Source organism: Oryx dammah, unplaced genomic scaffold, assembly GCF_014754425.2.
Source record: "Oryx dammah isolate SB20612 unplaced genomic scaffold, SCBI_Odam_1.1 HiC_scaffold_1, whole genome shotgun sequence".
Lineage (NCBI taxonomy): Eukaryota > Metazoa > Chordata > Mammalia > Artiodactyla > Bovidae > Oryx > Oryx dammah.
Genome location: NW_024070185.1, coordinates 9,112,287 through 9,126,646, shown reverse-complemented (window position 1 = coordinate 9,126,646; position 14,360 = coordinate 9,112,287). Strand labels below are relative to the sequence as shown.

Sequence of the window (14,360 nt, the reverse complement as noted above, 5' to 3'; positions counted from 1 at the left end):
CTCCATTTTCTCCACCTGGAAATTAATGAGTTTAGGTCTCCACCATCCACTGGAGCTCAAGGTGGGGGTGGAGGCGGTTAATACAGAGCTAGAGGTGGGACGGGGCTGTGCCTGTGGAGAGCAGGAGGATCCATAGGACCAACTGCTGCTCTAGTTCTGGTGATGTAGAGGAAGGCTGATTTGGGTGGCAGGTTCTTCAGGAGGAGGGCAGGTTAACCCTTTGCATTCCCTGAACGGCCTCCTTCAAAAATAATCTTTCCTCAGACCCCCTCCTGTACACATTCTGGTTTTCCTTCTGTTCAGATTTTTAAAAGGCACGAACCCTCCCCTCCTCAACCCTTGGGTCCAGGTAGGTTCCTGCACCTCTCACCTTCATCATCTCCCGGATCTCTGCCTACAACTGCAATCACAGCGGCAAAGAGGAAGTGAGTGGCTCCCCAGAGTCCTGGCCAGACTTTCAGCTCTGACAGAGCTTGAGAATGGTCCAGGAGTTTGATGCTTCCCCCCCTGTATCTCAATGACTTCCTTAAGCCTGTAACTACAGCTCCACAGCAAAGGGGGACAAATCCCTTCCCTACTCTCTTCTAGCGGGCTCCCCTGCCCCCACCCCAAGAGCAAGCAGAACCCAATAATATCTGCAGCTCCAGCCCTGGCACAATCTGCCAGTCTTCTGGATGCCCGGTTATTTGTTTAAAGGGTAAACCAAAAGCTAAAACCAGAGCAGAAACGCAGCCATGAAGGAAGGTGTCGACCCTCATACAATGCAGCCGGAGCCCAGAGAAAAATCTGCACAGGAAGCACTCCGCAATGCGCTCACAGCATCCTCCCGCCCCCATCTGTGCTTGCACAGATCTGTGTTTCCGTCACAGAATCAGCTTCTGTTTCTCTGAGTTTGTTTGCATCTCTAAGCCCCTGTCTGTCACAAGCTACACACTTCCCCACCCCACAGGCTTCGGTTGGGGCAGCCCAGCCGGCGCGAGCCCGCGACCCCCGCCCCCCCATCCACCCCGACCCCCTCCCGAAGCCGCGGCGCTGAGCTCTGCGGCGGACGACTGGGCTCTGTGGATCCTTCCTCGCAGGGCCCTCGCGGACCGACGGGTGCTCAGCCAGCCCCATTCTTGGCATTCACCGCGTGCCTTAATTGTATGGACATTTAAATCAAGGTCCGCTGTGAACACGGAGAGAGAGGCCTTTCTCCTGAGGAAGGAGAGGAGGAAGGAAGGAAAGGTGGAAGAACGCAGGGGCGCGGGTGGGGAGAAGATGGAATGAGAAAACGGGAAAAACAAGTAAAAAGCGGCGCGTGTGCGTGCGCACTGACAGCGGGGAAAGGCGTGGGGGTGGGGGAGCGCCGGGAGGAAAGGACCACAGCATCCTCCACCGCAGCTCCCCCAGTCACACAGACAATGAGATAACAGCGACGTCTTGCAAAGGCTCTTTGTTCTCCCCCATCCTTTCGGATCCAGGCTTTTTCCTGCAAAGCGGAGGGAGTGGTGGGTTGAGGGGTGTGGGTGGAAGTGGGAGACGGAGGGGTGCCTCCCCCTGCTTTAATTACCCGATTCCCCGCGCCCCTTCCCCGCACCTCGCCTCCCCTGTAGCCCCAGACAATGAAAAAAAAAAAAACACCAAAACACCCCACCAACCCCACCTCGCCTTAACGCAGCAAATCCTACCCACCCACTTCGCCCTCAGCTTTGCCCAGGAAACTGAGGGGGCCCGGGAGGGGGAAGACGAAGGGAAGGAACCCGCAGGGCAGCAGGCGCTCCGCTGCCGCCTTTACCTAGCTTCTGAGTCCAGGCGCAACCCGGCCGGGCGTGCCGCAGGGGCGAGCCGCCGGGGTCCGGGGCCAGAATTTGGGGAATCAGCCTTCCAGAACTCGGTTGCTGCAGTCCTCTCGCTCAGGTCCCAAGTGGTGGAAGGGAAAAAGGAAAAGAAAAAAAAAAAGAAAAAGAGGAAAAAAAACACCCATAAGACCGAGGCCCATCTGGCCTCTCAACAGCTTTGTCAAGTCTTGCATACGCTAAAATGCTAATGACCTAGATAGCTCATGCAAAATGCAGCAGGGAGGGAGGGAGCGAGGGAGGTGGGAGGGAGGAAGAGAAAGAGGGGGGGCACAGCGAGGGAGGAGGAGACGCAGGGGACGGGGGGAGGGAAGAAGGGAGGGAGGAGGCAGAGAGAGCGAAGAGGAGAGAGACTATATGTCTTCGAAACACCCCTACCACTCTCCCCTCCCCACCCCACCCCACCCCACCCCACCCCAAACTGTCAACGGGCTTTACCAGGTGAAGGGTGGGCACAGATATAAAAGGTCACTCTTGTCTAATGCGCTGGATCCCTGGGTCCAAAAGAAAAAAAGAGCGGAGGGAGAGGATCAGAGGATGAGAGTCCCCAAAACCAAAGGGATAATAAGACATTATTTTCAGCCTTTCCCTCTCTACCCTCCTCTACCTCTCCACTCTGTTTACATCCTTAAGTGTGTACATGGACATACCAATTTTCCATCAATTTCTCAGATCTCCTATCAACAGACACCAGTATTCTCATCCCCAGCAAAACTCATCCTGTGAACCCAGAGAGGAGTTCAAACAGACCCCTTCTTTTCGCAACCCTCCTCCACCTGGCCCATCCCCACTCACACTATCCCCTCAGCCCTTCGGCATCATCTTCGGGCTTCGACTCTGCTAAGCCTCCTGTTCCACAGTCGCCTCTTCAGCGCCCAGATCTCGAGAGGGAGAGGCAGGGAGCAGGAAAGCCAAGTTAAGTCTATCCGATCTCCCACAGTTCCGCTCCCATACCCAGACAAACCAGCAAATGGAACCCCTCCCCAACAATGACACCGTTCAATCATACCAAGAGGCTAAATAAAATTCGAGTCCCCTCGGAGGTCCGCACGCCGGGCAGACCGGAGATCACTCGTATCCCCGAGCCAGCGCTCCGGCGCGTCCCTTCTCGCCGAGCCCAAAGTGCTTTGTCCGGGGCGGGGGTGGGTGGGGGGTCCACTCAGGTCTTCGTCTTTTTGTTCTTCTTCTCGAGGGACTGCTCTCAGTCCGCGACGTTCCAACGAAAGGCAGTAGATCTACTGGAATAAAAAGGGATCAAGAAAATGTACATGTACATGAATGAAGTAGGGATGCGGAGACGCGAAGGATGTCCGCACGGAAGGAGCGGCCGCCAGGGCCCGGCCCTAGTGGCTGCCTTCGCCGGGGAAGGGGCGGGCGGACAGAAGGCGCTGGTGGTCGCTCTCCCTGGCAGGAGGAAATGATAACCATGATAAGAAGCACCATGGTGATGATCATGAGCACAATAAAAAAAAATTCAGAATCTCCCTTTGGTGAGCCAGAGCATGCGTGCAGGAAGGTCTGCACTGCTGGCGGAGGCGGCGGCCGGGGGGAAGGAGAGGCGAGCTGAGCAGGAGGCAAAGGTTGCGGCGGCAGCACCCTCAGATGAATAATAATAACGCGCAGCGCAAGTTGCGGTTCAGCCTGGAAATCCAGCCCTCCGCGTGAACTCGCGTCGAGCCCGGATTGCAGGGGATGGGGAAGAAGGGAGGGGGAGGGGAGGGAGGAGGACGGAGGGGGAGGAGGGGAGAGAGGAAGGCAGAGAGGGACAGAGAATTTGGAGCCTTTTCGTTTATCCTTACCAAGCCCTAATGTCGCTCGCCGTCCTCTTTGGGTGAGGCCGATCCCCCTTTTAAAAATTATTATTCCTTTAACGGATTATTCAGCTAAAAGAAGCCACATCTGCTGACTGTACCGAAAACAAGAGGATTAGGAGCCGGTCCACAGAGCCGGGCCCGCAGCCCCCCACCCCCTCTCTGCACCAGCACACGTCATTCTCACTGCCCCCGGGTACCTCCCTCTCCTTCTTGCTTGGGGAGAGCTGTGCCAAGGAAAATGCGGATTTGGGGAAAGTGAGAAGTGGGAGCGCTCGGAAGAGCGGGAAAGCCAAGTCGGGAGGTGGCGAGTCGCACCCCCACATTCACACGCGCTTCCGTTTATCCGTTTCTATGCGGGGAGAAGGGGGCGCTTTCGTCGTGCCCACACGCGCGGCACCTGCAGTGGGCCGAGCCCTCCGCCTCCGTCGCGTAACCCCGGCCGCACGGGTTCCGGGACCGGCAGCAACCCTACACCCGGTCCCCAGCTCGGCTCCCCTTCCTCCGCCCCGCTGGCCGCCGCCCCGCGGTTGGTGCACCCCCTGTCTCTCTAGCTTTGGCAAATGGAGTAGGGGGCTCAGAGCACCGCACGCCCTCTGCTTCTAACCCCAGGCAGGGGTCGCGGGACGAGGGTTTCCGCCGGCCGCGGCGCGGGCGGGGCCCGGGGCGGGGTGGCTGCGGGGTGGGGGGGGCCCTATGGAGGATGCGGTTGACATCACTGCGGAAACCGCGAGGCTGTCCCGCGGCTGCTGCGACCGCAGCGCCTTTGCGCCTCCCCCCTCCCCGCAGCCGGAGCCGGCGTCAGGGCAGGACAGCGGCGGGGGTGGGGAGAGGGGTTGTCATCCGGGGGGAGGGAGTCCCATCCCCGCCCCCCTGCAGTCAAGGTGAACGTGAAGGAGAGCGGGCGCGCGTGCCCGCGCTTCTGGGTGCGTGCGCGCGCCCCTGCTGGCTCCCCCCGCATCGCGGCCCGCGGCGCCCTCCAGCCAGCCCGCCAGCCCGCGCCGCCGGGGCCAGATGGACGCTCGAGATTAGAGCGCACAGAAGTGCGTCCCCACGTCCGGCCGCCACCCGTCCCGCGAACGTTTAGACTCACTTCGGGAGGCTCCTTTTGTTGTGCTGCTGTGCCCGTGTGGAGTGTTTTTCGGGAGCTCTGGGTTAGCTTGGCCTTAAGGAAGGGCTCAGAACGAATCTGCCCGTGAGAACAAAACCCAAAGACACCCCAACCCCGACCCCCAACAAGAAACCCAACGCCAGCAAGGAGGAAACTTCGGTCTTTTCCCGGGAGCCGGTTCAGCAGCCGCGGGAGTCAACCCTCACCCCGGCCATGTCCGCACACGCAGGTCCCTTCTGCTTCCCCTACGCCGGCTTTTCTTTTTTGATGACTTTAAAAGAAAAGAAAAATCTTAAGTGTCCCTTGGGCAGCGCTGGATCAGAGCAACGAGCGATGGGTAGCAAGAACAAGCCCCTGACAGCTAAAAGCAGCTCCTTAAATCAGATGGCCCGCGCGCGGCGGCCGGGAGCGGTCCCACCGCGCGGGCACTGTCCCAATGCGTGGTGACCCTGGGCTCTGCCCGGTTCGCTTCCAGGCCATTTCGGTTCTTGCCAACTATTGGGTATTTGCCCCATTAAAAGAAGAATAGCACAACCTCTTAGCACTGGCTTTTTGCCTCTAGCATGTACCACGAGAAGCATAAAAGTAAGCAGTTTTTGTAAATTCTATAAAGCGGAAAGTTTGCTTAAAATCGAGAGAGAGAGAGACGCAGACAGGGAGAGACAGAGACAGAAAGAGGAGCAGAAAAGAATATAAAACACTCCTGTAGTAGATTTCTAATTTCTGAAGACTGTAGTTTGTAGGAAAGAGCCGTCATCTGGTATGTCTCTCCGGGGAAACTTACCATTCTGATAACGTTGCCCGCAAACTAAAATATTTTCGTGGTGGAAAAACTATATTGGCGGTCGCTTGGCTCAAGACTTCCACCATTTTGATGAGGGTTTTAGATTCAGAACTCTGTGTTTCCTATTTACTAAGAATTCCTTTAAGCAAGCAGTTCCTGAAGCCCTGCAACGTGGAGGGATGGGGGCCGAGTTCCAGGTAACCCTGACTGAAGGGCAGCGGGACACACAGCTGTTGCCCTTCCCTTGGCTTTTCTTAAAGGCCTGGTTTTGTTTTACTTGAGAACGGTTTCAGTGCGGTCCTTCTGCGCCCGTTGCTGCAATGCAGGATATTTGCTCTCTCATCTTGCGGCATGGGGGGAGGGGAGCAGAGCGATGGTTTTGTAACAGGCTCTGCAGGCCTGAGTGGGAACGCCTTAAACGGTGAGCCCTGGTTTTAAAAAGAAAAGGAAAGAGAAGGAAAAAAAGAAAGAAAAAGCAGCTGATGCTGAAATAATAGTTAGAGCATATCCCTGGGGCTTTCTCCAAAGAGGGGGTCACGAATCCTTTCCCCTCCCCCAGTCGCAGATTTCGTATCTGTTTTTAAACAGTCTCATCAGATGCTGGGACATTTGTGATGGCTTCTTAAAACCTAAACCCTTGGGCTTAAGAGCTGTCTGTTCTCTTGATCAAACTCACCCCAAATACTAACACGTTAAGAAATTACATTGTAAAACCTCCCCAAATCCGATTGACGGGGCTGTTTGGGGCCCATATGGCTGGACAGCTGTGCAACTCCACGTGAAAAGACACCATTGCCCCTCGAATGGTATAAAGCGGGGGTTCCCCAGAGAGCTCAGACATAACCTAAGTATTAGCTTAGCCTGGGGTGAAGACTGAGTTAAATCTCTCTCTTCTTGGAGGTTAAAATAAAGACAGCAACAAAAATTACAAGAGGTGTACTTTTGAATTCATTGTAAATTGCGTGCCTCCTGCTGGTCCCACCAAAGGAAGGAAGAAGACCCTGAGAAATAAACTCTCTTTCCTGCTTACCACAAGCATGATCTTAGGCAAACTGAAGACACAGGAGGTTAGAAAGAAATATATTATTTGCCAAGCGTACCATGTGTTAGTGACATTTGTGGTTCCCTGTTCAGAGAAGTGGGGTTCTGACCTCAGCCAAAGCCTCAGTGTTAACCATAAAGAACGGCCATCAGAGCGCAATTTCCATGGTGAGAAGCTGAAACCGTGCTTTAAAAAGGAAAGCCCATTATGAAATGCAGCCGGATTTAATTTTTAATATGATGGCGGATCCTCTAACGCATTCTTTGCTGGTGTTTGCATTCAGGACGAGTGATTCATCCTGTGGCAGAAATCAAAATAACTCTCTGCAGTACTTTGAAACGGGCGCCTCGTTTTTAAAAGTGTCCTGAAATAGAATATTCTATAACCTTCAAGTTGTGGTGGCTGGAGAAATTGAATATAAGACTCTGTCCCTACTGAAGTGTGCAGGCTAGATAAGAAACAGGCCTGTTCTTACTTATCTATGTGTGCGTTCGTGTGCTGCGTCTTCTTCAGGTCTTAAATGTTTTAAAATAAGACAAAGGAAAAAAAAAAACACACAAAACGTTCACAAATCAAACTGGAGAGTGAAATGGGAAAAGAGATACTGCTTAGAGGATTAGATTAATAAACTCTGAGTCCAAAGTCAGTCAACATTGTTTTGGAGGAATTATTTCAGTAGTGAAACTACATCTCGTGAAAGCCTTACATAGATTTAACAGACACTGAAGTGTTCCTTTACTGTCAGCTCACATCTTTGGAAATAGCCCCAGATACTTCTGCAGTGACCGTAGCTTTAAAAAACATTAAGCAATTTTGGAGATATTATTTTAGTGGCATAACTAATGATGGAACTCGAGATCATTTGATTTCTCTCTTACTCGAATAGAAGAGGAAAACACGGCCTAGAGAGAAGGAAAACTTGCTTCTAAATATCATATGGATGGTTTGTAGCAAATTCAGCGATAAAGTTAAGACCAAAACCAGTTCATTTTTTGCCTGTATGTTTTTCTCATATCATACTTGAACTTTAGGTTTTCTTAGGATTTTGTAAGTAACAGCCCACCGACCCTAGCAAGTACCTTTTGTGTGTAGGTGGGATTTAATTTTGAAATTCAAGTTTTTCTCTTTAGATTCTCTGGTTTGATGGATATTTCAGAACAAATTTAGGAACACACACACTGCCAACCTCTTATGGCCCCGGAAGGACAGGCTAGAAACACACAAAAGTTTCCGAGCATGTGGTAGAGTGAATTAAGCGCCACAACAGGCCTAGAAGATAATGACATAAAGCCGGAGCTGGAGGTTTTGCAGAAGGACCCCGGGACAGAGGTCTGGCAAACAGCATCCTTTCATAATTATTTTGGAGAAGGGATAAGGCATGTGACAAGTTCCTGATACAGACCCAGTTTATCAGGTGGCAGTTCTGAAGTCAGTTTGTTTTGTTTCTGCATTATTTAATAAATTATTCATGTTGTACCAAAAAAAAAAAAAAAGGAATCTTCGGGGGAAAAAACCCCGAAAGTGAAAGAAACTGTGGCGTGGTAAAGATGACCTCTGTGACCTTGGGCGAGTGAATCACTCTATCATAGAGGATATGAAACCTTCAACAGGAGATACTTGGAGTAGATGGTTTCTAAAGTCCCTTTCAACACAAATAACATTTGATTCTGTTGTTTAAAAAGCAGAAAATCAAAAAAAAAAAAAGGCAGAAAATCCACATATTCCCCAGTCTGGAAAATACTGTTTCCCTTTTAAGATCTACTCTTAGATACCGTTCTTAAGATATCTTAAGATACCATTCAGGTCCTGAAAAGTTGAACCTAGAAAGCTTTAAGGAGGGTTGTATGTGTGTTTCAATGACATTCATCTGAAAGTACAACGCTCTTTATTCTTGATGACTCTCTGGGTCGGGAGAAGGTCCCTTCAGCAGGTGAAAGCATTTTTCTATCGCTCTTAGAATCCCTTGCCACAGTGGAACTGTCTGCCTGTTGTGCCTGCACATAAGCAGATCCAAGCTGAGCCCTGTAGCAGATTTAAAAGCCCTTCCCTTTAGCTCCATCCTGACCTAGATTGCCGGATGAAGACTAATGATTCATTTGCAATGCTTATAATGGGCATCCAGGCAGGGTCTTCCCTCCCCCTTGTTCGGAAAGAAGCCCTGTTATCCTTATCATCTGATATTACCACAAGTAAATATTTTTGTTCAAATTGCTACATAGGGCATGAGGCTATTTCCTAATGAATTATCTGCCCCAGGGAGATCTATAACTTGCCAGTGCTTCAGGCAATTTTTAGCATGTGTCAGATTGTGTTTGCATTAGAGAAATTGGACTGGTGGTGTTTTTTTTTTTGGTGCAGGCAAACTATTCAGTTTTTTCTTTCTGTCTTCCTACAGAGATACACATTCAACATACCTTTACAAAGAGGAAAGCCTTGTTTGTGTTTAATAAGAGTCTGACGGGAGCATGCACGTAAACAGTGTTCTTATACATAAAGGATCTGGTCGTGGAGAGGAAAGAATTGTTGGTATTCATATGCCGGATACTGTTTTAATGCAAACTGGACAAGGCTTTCTTTGAGTTTCATTTCAAGGCAGCTACCCAGTAAGTTATGAAACCAGCGCATTACCCTTGGAAAAATGGTCCTGACTAATAATGACATGCCAATTGGTGTGTTCATTGCATATACAGATTTGAAGCAGAATTAGTAGAAATTACTGAAATGGAAATCGTGTCAATCACAACTGAGACAGCTGACAAGTCAGAAGGGAAAAAAAAAAAAGCACCAAATGTGATTCATATCTTGTAGGATTCTGTCTGAGGATGATTTAAATAAATTTGGACATTAGGTGGTGACAAGATGAAAATGAAAAATAACATCCAATTGGGCAAAAAGACTGTAGTAGGCCTGGGGGAATGTGGAAAAAAAAAAGGAAAGGGGAAAGGGAAGATCGAGGGGGTCGTTTGGAGGATGGCTTGTTTGTAATGAATGAATGAATAGATGAAATTTAGAATATTTATTTCCTAGTAGCTGACACTCAGTAGACATTCAACTGTTGTTCATAAAATAAAATCAGTGTCCCTTCTGTGTTGAGCAGCATCGAACAGATTATCTGCATATATAACTCTGCTGGGAGGCCACCGTATCTGCAGTGAGCAGTGCAGCACAGGCAAAGTCAGTTTACTACCTATCTTTAATTTCCAAATGCGGTAGACAGGCGTTTAAAAAACACTGTATGGAAAACAAAGGGCCGCTGCATGCCAGGCAGCTACGGGCCAGGCACAGTGCTGTTTAGGTGTTTTCCTTTATGTGATCTAAACCTCAGAGCCTCACTAACCCATTTTAAAAGACAAGGTAACTGCTTTCCCGATCGGTTAAATGACTTTGTCTAGTGCATAAACTGGAATTGGAATCCAGTTAAGACTCTAAGACTCCATGCCGCAGGCTTCCCAGAAGAAACAAGAATGACAGTATATAATGTAAAGCTGATACAAAGTGTTCGTCCTGCTTCCTGTACCAAGTTGAAGCCAGCAGCATGAGACTGACAGAGCAGATGAGAAACACCACTTGAGATAATTTCTCCTGCTAGACTCTGTTGTACACCATGCAAATATGATTGCAAAAGTGGAACATGATCAACACTTTCGTGCTAGTTATCTTTCAAAGATGATACTTGGAGTAATCAACATAAACTTGGTATACTGTATCCTAAATAATAAAAATGTTGGCCTGCATCATTCTGACATCTTAGTACAACCTACGAAAGCCTATCTGGATGATATGTAGTGATAATAACCTCCATCCAGACAGCATCTTCACAGTCACCTGGGGTAGGGTGGGGGAGGGGAGCCGGAAAATAGAAAAGGACTTAGGGGCTCCCAGAGTACCTGGGGGAATTCTTGGGGTGGAGGACTGTAAATCAAGATGAATGTATTTCCATTTGGTTCTGGGAGGTCTCCTGCATCCTGTCTCCCTCAAGGCAGGACTGAAAAGCGAGAGCCTTGCTCCGCAGAGATGTTTCCTGTGCGTGACTAGATACCCTGAGCTGGTCCTAAACAACCACCACCACCACCAAAAGAGAAAGAAAGAAAGAAAAAATTAAGAAGAAAAAGCCAAACATGGGTTGAAGCAAGTGATGGAAAAGGCAGAAGGTAGAAATAAATAAAAAATACATAAAAAAGAGAAAAGGTAGGAGGGAATAAAAAAAGGAAAGATGAGAATTTAGTTTTTATGGGATTTGTTTCTCTGTTTAATATTTATTTTAAAACTATTGAGCTGCCCCGGAACAGGCAACGATCGCATTGCATTTCAAATTCCTTAACTTGTCATATGTCAACGATACTACAGATCGTTGTTACGATATTACCAAGAGTTCCTTGTCTGGTAAAGGAGGCAGAGTGCCCACAGAATGCTGTCTGCGTGGGGTGGGCTACTGGTCTGGGAGCCAGGAGGCCAGGTTTCTAGTTCTTGCTTTGCTGCAGTGACCTTGGACAAGGCACTTTCCCCAGTGGGGATGCAGGAGGTGGACCTAGAGCTCCAGCCTGCTTTTGTTCTGTTCCCCACTTCTCAGGGCTCCCTCCTGATGCTTGCAGGACAACGTTCCAACTCTGAAACCGTTACCTCACTACATTTCTTATCCTCATACGTGCATGCTAAGTCACTGCAGTCTTGTCTGACTCTTTGCAACCCCGTGGACTGTATCCCGTCAGGCTGCTCTGTCCATGGGATTTTCCAGGCAAGGATACTGGGGTGGGTTGCCGTTTCCTTCTCCAGGGGATCGGAATTCCCGACCCAGGGATCGAACCCTTGTCTCATGGATTCTTTACTACTAGCGCCACCTGGGAAGTCCTTCGTCTCCTCAGGAGATTTTAGGAACCCCTGAGCCAGTGAAGGGTGGCTAGGGGAGACAGAGGAGGCTTTACTGGCATTTCTGAAATTGTGCCGGGTTTGCGTGAGACCTTGTCTTCTTCTACCACAGAGGGTGGACTCTCTTGAAGAACAAGCAGGAATCTGGGGCCCAGACAGATGCAAGACCACATACCAGCTCCACCACCTACTTGCTCTGTTACTTTGGCTAGTTTTTCACGTGGAATATGGGCATGACGATAAGGCAGACCTCACAGGGCTAGTGTTCACTGAGAGAACATCCCGTAAATGCCAGTTTTAGACTTCACTTTCTGCGTTCTCTCTAAAAGGCAGGAGGGGGCCAGTGATGATCTCTGCTCCTGTCATGCCCTGTGCCTCCCCAGTAAAAGAGGATGCAGGGAAGTGGGCAGGGAAAAATGCTGTGGCCGGGGCTCTGAGGTCCATGTCTGGCCCCAGTCTGAGCAGAAGGGGGACCTGGGGAGGGGTCATGACTCATATTCTGTAGTTGATCCACCATGCTCTCACTGAACAAGCAATTTGAAAACAGCATATTATGAAATAGGGAGAAATACAGCTATGAACTCCTCCTGAATCCTGGTGGGAACATTTTGGAATCCTGAGGGTCTCAGAAGCTGCCACGTGAATGGAGCTGGAGCAGGTGGGGGTCATTGCCTTCTTGAGATGACCAGCAGTCTTGGCATCCCCCCTCCATTGTGTGTGGAGTGGTGTCAGAGATGGAAGAGAAATTCAGAGCCGGAGGAGTGAAGCACCTTCCCTTGGCTCCCTAGTTATCATTAGGTGACTGGAATCAAAGGGGACAGGGCTGTACAAGTGTGGGGAGGGGCAGAGGAGGACACAGATGAGAAGAAGTAGAACGCTATGCAGGGGGCCAGGGCAGAGATGATGTGGAGAGCTGGGGACTTGTTTCCTCACTGGGCCTGAGCACACCCCTGGCAGAACTGCAAGCTTCTGAGGGTCTCTTTCAGGTGGGTAATAACTATACCTACCTCAGAGAGTGGTAATCAGGATAAAATGGCACAGTGTACGATAGACACTTAACACAACGCCTTGTCAGAGTACGTGCTCAATCACATTAGCTGAAGACTTTTTTTTTAACTAAAAAAAGAAAGAAAGGCAGCCATGTTGCTATTCACCAAGGAAGACTGTTACTGTTATTGGCTTTCTTCTTAGTGAAAAAGCCAGGGGAGTTCCCCAGCTGCCCGTGGTAATGACATCACCATTAATGGCAGAGAAGGCCAATTGTAACTCCATTTTCCAAGGGTCTAAGTGACTCTCTTTCTTTTAGAGACCTGAGTCTTAAAGTTAAGGTCTGTTTTCAAGAAATAGAGAGGCCTACAGTATCTACTTTGTCATCATTTAACTTGCAGTACTATCTATTAGCAGGAACACAAGGAGACTTTGAAGACTTTAGCTGTGGATGTGAAGTTCTTTGGGGATATATGACAGACACAAGATAAAATTTAGGACTTGTTTGATGTGATGGAACAGCACAGACTGAGTGAAAGAGTCAATTTTTAACATCCTAAGGGAGGCATTCGGAGAAGGCGATGGCACCCCACTCCAGTACTCTTGCCTGGAAAATCCCATGGCCGGAGGAGCCTGGTAGGCTGCAGTCCATGGGGTTGCTAGGAGTTGGATATGACAGAGCAACTTCATTTTCACTTTTCACTTTCATGCATTTGAGAAGGAAATGGCAACCCACTCCAGTGTTCTTGCCTGGAGAATCCCAGGGACGAGGGAGCCTGGTGGGCTGCAGTCTATAGGGTCGCACAGAGTCAGACACGACTGAAGCGACTTAGCAAGGGAAGCATTGTAAAAAGACATCTTCTTACATTGCAAGGTCCTAGACCCTTAATTTCTGGCATTAAGAAACCGGAAAACTTCATGAAAATTAGCACCTAAAAATCTTAGAGAAGATATATGAATATTCTTTTAATTGCCTCGTAGAGTTGGAAGGAAATAAATACAACTGGACCAGAGATAAAATCTAGCTATATGCTATTTATAAGAGTTGCATCCAAAACATGAAACAAAAAAGCTAAAAGGAGAAAGATGAAAAAAGAAATAGTAGGTAACTAATAACCAAAAGAAAACAGATGTAGTTTATTAATGTAATATCAAATAGACTTTAAGACAGACATTATTAGTGATAAAGATGGTCTTCACATGATGAACAATTTTAAAAGGACAATTAAATATAAGAATAGTTCTAACATTGTATGCTCCTTGAAACATGCTTCAAAATATAAAAACAAAAAGTGAAGCAATTTCAGGGAGAAAATGATGAATTGGAAATGATATGAAAGCTTGCTTAGTCATGTCTGTCTCTGCGACCCCAAGGACTGCAGCCCGCCAGGCTCCACTGTCCATGGAATTTTCCAGGTAAGAATACTGGAGTGGGTTGCCATTTCCTCCTCCAGTGGAAGTAATAGTAAGATACTTTAATGCACCTTTCTCCGTAACTGATAAAAACAGAAAGGATCATCTAGAAGGTGTGAACAAAACATTCTCAACCTTGCTTTAATGGATAGGGTTGGAAACCCCTTATTAATAATTAGAAAAATCACATTTTGTGCATATGTGAGACACTTAGAAAATCTGATCATGTACTAGCTCAGAAATGAAGTCCCAACACATGCTGTGATATAATGTCATACAGATTGTATTATTTGACCACAGTATCGTGTAGTGAGAAATCTTAGCAAAAAAAAAAAAAAAAAAAAATCCACCTGCTTCTCTCCATACATTTGGGGGTGAGGGGAAAAGCATTTCTAAATAACTCACTGGTTCAAGAAGAAATCATATGATAGTTAATTAATGAATTAAAATTCTACTTATCAAGATTTCATGTCTTTCAATCACAGAAATAAGTAAAGGATAACACATA

At 48.5% G+C, this 14,360-nt stretch overlaps 1 long non-coding RNA gene across 1 annotated transcript; it reads right to left on the bottom strand.

The window, feature by feature from the left end:
- Positions 1–881: 881 nt before the first annotated feature.
- On the bottom strand, positions 882–2,835 carry LOC120858971. Its single transcript, XR_005720038.1, has 4 exons — positions 2,634–2,835; positions 2,277–2,332; positions 1,778–1,894; positions 882–1,471 (listed from the first exon to the last, which is right to left on the bottom strand). It is a non-coding gene; the product is annotated as an uncharacterized LOC120858971 (long non-coding RNA).
- Positions 2,836–14,360: the final 11,525 nt, after the last annotated feature.